General features: G+C 39.0%; 1 pseudogene; it reads right to left on the bottom strand.

The window, feature by feature from the left end:
- Window positions 1–2,737: 2,737 nt before the first annotated feature.
- On the bottom strand, window positions 2,738–2,854 carry LOC137056872 (5S ribosomal RNA; annotated as a pseudogene).
- Window positions 2,855–5,914: the final 3,060 nt, after the last annotated feature.

The raw sequence follows: 5,914 nt of genomic DNA, 5'->3' as shown, positions 1-5,914 counted from the left end.
GTGCCCCACACGGGTCTCGGCATCGGCGGAGGAACCTCTGCGCAAACAAAAACAGCTCAACATCGAGACGAGAAGAAAACTATAATCCCGCTCCTACACAGCAGATCCGCTCACCTGACGGCAATCCGGGCGATTTGTGGGAGATGCAGCGTTGGAGCAGAAAGTCCCAACGAAAACCAGTCGCACACGGGCTCCTCTCCATCCCTGCTATAGCCTCCGACTGAGGAGAACAACCGGGGGCGAGGGGTGAAGGAGACCCGTTTCACTTCTGCATTCACAGGTCGGAGAGAATGAATCACTGAGCGCGTCTCTGGAGACCGACAGGCGGAGAGGAGCGACAGGAAACGCGGCTTTATTTTTAACCAGTAACCACACCATCATGTTGTTATCTGCAGATCTTTATAACCTAAACACACTTTTATATATTAACGGTGGCTTTGAAAAGCATCTGTTCACTTTGACCTGTCTGAATTTGATTCGTCTGTTTGCAGGGTCCTTAAAATGGCTGAAATTGTGTTTAAAATGACAGTGAAAGAGTCAAAATATGATTAATTATGTCTTAATTATGATACATCAATGTGAGACGAGAGAAGGAGGAAATTGTGACCAGGAAAAAGTTGAAAATTATGAGATAAAATATTAAATTGGACAAAATGCTAGCCTTTAAATATAGGCCAAATGATTATATGAAATAGGCTATGATATAGAAAGATGAGATTATGAGAAAAGGGGGAAACATGAACAAGTTGAAATTAGATCATATATATATATATATTTAAAAAAAATGCACCAAAAAAATAAAATGCAAATTATGAAATGAGTCACAATTATGAGAAGTCAAAACTGACAACTATGAAATTATGAAAATTTAGAAAGGGCATTATCAATAAATCAGACTTGAGACACACGTCTTAATTATGATATCAAAAGTTGAGATTATGCGAAAGGGTGAAACACGAAAAAGTTGAAATGAGAAATATATATATATATATATAAAAATGGACCTAAAAAATAAATGCAAATTATGAAATGAGTCACATTTATGAGAAGTCAAAACTGACAAATATGAAATTTTTAAAAGTTGGAAAGGGCATTATAAATCAGACTTGAGACAAACATGTCTTATGATATCAAACGTTAAGATAATGAGAAAAGGGGGAAATTATGGGGGGAAAAGACACTAGAACATCAAATATTAAAATGGAAAAAAAAATAAAATGCCAACCATGAAATAAATCAAAATTGGCATAAAATGACAATTATGAAATATGAGAGGAGACAAAATTGACAATTTCTTATGAGACAAAAAGTCAAAGTGGACAAAATGCCAATTTTGAAGTCAAAGTTATGAGGAAAAGGGGTCGACAAATATGCATGACAATTATGAAACCCAAATATGAAGGAACAGCTGAAACTGACTAAATGTCTTATGATATAGAAAGCTGACATAAAAAAGTTGGAAATGAGATAAAATATAAAAATGCTAATTATGAAATAAGTCACAATTATGAGAACATTTAAAGCTGACAACTCTGAAATGATGAATATTGAAATCTACTCTAGTGGAAAGGGCATTATAAATAAATCAGACTCGAGACAAACATGTCTTAATTATGACATCGAAAGCTGAGATTATGAGAAAAGGGTGAAATTATAACAATAAAATAAAGAGTCAAAATTATGACATCAAATATTAAAAATGGACAAAATGCCAACCACGAAATAAATCAAAACTGGCATAAAATGACAATTATGAAATATGAGAGAAGTCAAAGTTATGAAATAAAAGGAAAAAATAAAAATTAGAAAAAGGTTGCCAAAATCTCACAAAATTTAAATATGCAAAAACTGACAGTCAATTATGAATAAGTCAAACCTATAAAAATGCTAATTATGACAGTCAAAATGAAGAGACAAGTACAGTACGTTTCATCAGTTTAACAAACGTCAGTGATGGTAAATTGGTAAAAATCTTTGCTTTAAATGATACTTGACGTAATATTTTAGATCTCAAAGATGTTCGAGAGAGAGAGAGAGAGAGAGAGAGAGAGAGAGAGAGAGAGAGAGAGAGAGAGAGAGAGAGAGAGAGAGGATCTAAAATATGTGAATCTACCTTAATGAATCATGTAAAATATCCTAAATTATTTATTAGATTGTAGTGAAATGTGCTTTTTTTATTTGAAGTTAATTTGTTCGATTTATATTTTGAGGATTTTTTTGAAGTTTATCCATCTGAGACCAATCTCTAATAATAATAATAATAATAATAATAATAATAATAATAATAATAATAATGCGTTTGATTTATATAGCGCTTTTCTAGGCACTCAAATCGCTTTACATAGAAGGGGGGAATCTCCTCAACCACCACCAATGTGCAGCACCACCTGGATGATGCGACGGCAGCCATATTGCGCCAGAACGCTCACCACACACCAGCTGATTGGTGGAGAGGAGACCGAGTGATGAAGCCAATCGGGATAGGGGGATGATTAGGAGGCCATGATGGACAGGGGCCAGTGGGCAAATTTGGCCAGGATGCCGGGGTTACACCCCTACTCTTTATCGAAGGACATCCTGGGATTTTTAATGACCACAGAGAGTCAGGACCTCGGTTTAACGTCTCATCCGAAAGACGGTGCTCTTTGTCAGTATAGTGTCCCCATCACTATACTGGGGCGTTAGGACCCACACACACCACAGGGTGAGCGCCCCCTGCTGGCCTCACTAACACCTCTACCAGCAGCTACCTGGTTTTCCCAGTTGGTCTCCCATCCAGGTACTGACCAGGCTCAGCCCTGCTTAGCTTCAGTGGGAAACCAGTCTTGGGCTACAGGGTGATATGGCTGCTGGCAAGTTGTCAAAGCTGGCAAGTTGTCTCTCAAACGTGTGACTGGAAATGTCCTGTGTATGTGACTGTGACTGAGAATAGCCTGTATGCCGCTAGCACAGCAGAAGTGTTACTGCACTGACATTAGCAAAGTCATCGCTCATTCAACAAAGCCACATGCATCTCATTATTAACATATGTCGTTATCCACAACATAAAGTCAGTTTCAATATTAACTCTCCATATCCAGTCATATGCAAAGCATGCTGGGAACTAACAATGGTGTCTCGAAATAAAGCCAAATCATTTAAATAAATTAAAATAAATATTAAGCTTTTCCCTCTTCATTTTACCAACTTAAAGGGGCGGTGAAATGCTGTCTCATGCATACTGAGCTTTTTACACTGTTAAAGACTTGGATTCCCATCCTAAACATAGACAAAGTTTCAAAAACTAATGTTGGACGTTTGATGGAGTATTTCTGTGTCAAAAATACTCCTTCCGGTTTCTCACAAGTTTCGGCGAGTTTTTTTCGAGTATGGCTCGGCTTGACATTAATAGAGCGGAAGGTCCTTGTATGGGCCGTACGGGCTCTTCTCCCGGTAGGGTGCACGCCGTAAACACTCTCAGCTGCAGATTCAGTCGTCCGTGAACACTTATGTCGCGCCGCGCTCCACTTTATTCCTATGGGTGACGTCGAGCGACTTCAGCGCTTCAGCACAGCATTCCGGGAAGGCAGCGCTGCATTTGAACCGATTTGAACGCAGAAATGACGGGAAGCTTCAAGGCATCGCTTCAGTCGCGTCGCAAAGTGGATTTCCACGGTCACTGCTGTCACAGGACTTCACCAAATCATACCAAAGAAGTGTGTTTTTGACGGAGCGGTCCCAGTGATAAAGGTTCGGTCCTGCTTTGGAAGCAGCCGGTGAGTAAAACTGCTTCAAATGTCTGTGCTGTCGGCTATCGTCGCATGAGTAAACATCAGTAAACGACACGATCGCGTGCTTCGTCATTCAAATGCGCTAACGGTTACTCCATTGCTGTTCTGTATAACGTTACAGTATTCTGACGTGCAAAACCGTTTTGCTTGCTACCTCTAAGGTTTAGTCGCATACAATAGTCCATAAACCGAATCATGTCCTCATAAACTGCGAGTAAACACACACAAAGGCCTCTAAATACAGTCCATACCACAGAGACGGACGTCCTGATGTTGCCGTTTCTCCTGTTCAATTTATTTCAGCCTCAGATTTGATTGTGGATCATTATCTGTATTAGCTGAGATAGCGATGGGTTTCTTCACGCTTGAGGACGTCACCGCTTTGCGCGCTCATCATTCTTTAGCTCCGCCCACACGATACGCCTCCAGGCGCTCGGTTTTTTCCGGAAAGACTCGGTACAGCCCATATTTCTTTTATAAATATAATAAAACTAAAGACTTTTCGGAGATATGAAGGATGCAATACTACTCTATAGGTACTCAAGATTGACTGAAACTGAGTTTTTCACCCCCCCTTTAAGCTTTCCCCCTTCATTTTACCAACTTAAGCAGTTTTGAGGCTTGAATTGAGGAACTAGATAAGTTTAAAAAAAATTTTTTTTTTAAAATGTCAAATGTTCTCAATATTTTCTATAGAACACGGAACCACAGTTTTCTTAAAAAAACACACACTATTTTTTAATTATCACCTTAATTTTTTGGGTTAAATATCAGAAGACCCAATGATTCATTCAGTGTTTGACACACCACCTACCGAAGCACTGTTGCAGACACAGCACAAACGCTTCAGGAATGGTTTGAGGAGCAGAACAGCGAGTTTGTGGCGTCGACTCGGCCTCCAGATTCCCCAGATCTCAATCCAATCGAGCATCTGTGGGATGAGCTGAACAAACAAGTCCGATCCACCTCACAACTTACAGGACTTAAAGGATCTGCTGCTAACATCTTGGTGCCAGATACCACAGCACACCTTCAGGGGTCGAGTGGAGTCCATGCCTCGACGGGTCAGCGAAAGGGCGACCAACACAATATTAGGAAGGAATGGTCATAATGTAATGCCTGATCAGTGTATTGCAACTGTTAGCTTCATCATTATTACAGCATTATCTTCAAATGTCTTCTTGGACAGTAAGTTGTGCGTGTTGGGTGTGTGTGTGTGGTGTGGGTGTGTGTGTGTTGGGTGTGTGAGCCAAACCTGCATTGCTCTTTCTGGTTTGTTGGTCAAACTCTGATGAAGCAGAGCGATTAAAAGCTTCAGTCAAACACGAGATGAACAAGTCAAACCGTTTCCGACAAAAACACACAACACTGAGAAATGAGGCTGGAGTTCATTCATTCATTGGTCCAATCAAACAGAAGAATAACAGATCAGAGCACACACACACACTCATCATGACATGAGTGTGACAGCAAAGCTCAAAGATACACACACTCAATGCTATCAAAGGCACTTTAGACTCGCGTTCCCTGAGAGAAAGACCTGCAGATCAGAAACACACACACACCGACGACACGTTCACACACTCTGCTGTTCGCCAGGAACATCTCTGATGCGCAAGACAGACAATCATGCTTCTGGAAATCACAATTATGATGACACGAGTCATATTTATAAGATGAAAAGTCAAAATTATGATATAAAACATCCAAATTTGGCATAATCAAGACATTTTTACGACCAAAAAAACCAAAATGATAACCATATTCAACAAAAATGTGTTGATTGTCAGAACTGATAAGTCAAAATTTTCATCAATGTCAAATTAATATTTATGACAAAGTAAAAATTACTACAAGTCTTAAGATTATGTACATACTAAATCATATTTATGACAAAGTTCAAATTCATATACTGTTGTTTATGACGAAATGTCAAAATCATGACAGACATACTAAGTCATTGTTGACTCAAACTGTGTGTCAATTATGATTGTCATAACTTTGACTTTTCATCATAAAAAAGACTTAGCATGTCAATTCAGGTGTTTAATGTCATTAATATGGTTTAGCGTTTCAAAATTTAGATTTTTAATGTCATAAATGTGGATTAGCATGTCAACATTGTGTTTAATGTCATAAATATG

This window comes from Pseudorasbora parva, chromosome 2 (genome assembly GCF_024679245.1).
Source record: "Pseudorasbora parva isolate DD20220531a chromosome 2, ASM2467924v1, whole genome shotgun sequence".
Taxonomy (NCBI): Eukaryota; Metazoa; Chordata; class Actinopteri; order Cypriniformes; family Gobionidae; genus Pseudorasbora; species Pseudorasbora parva.
This window is presented reverse-complemented; position numbering and strand designations above follow the sequence as displayed.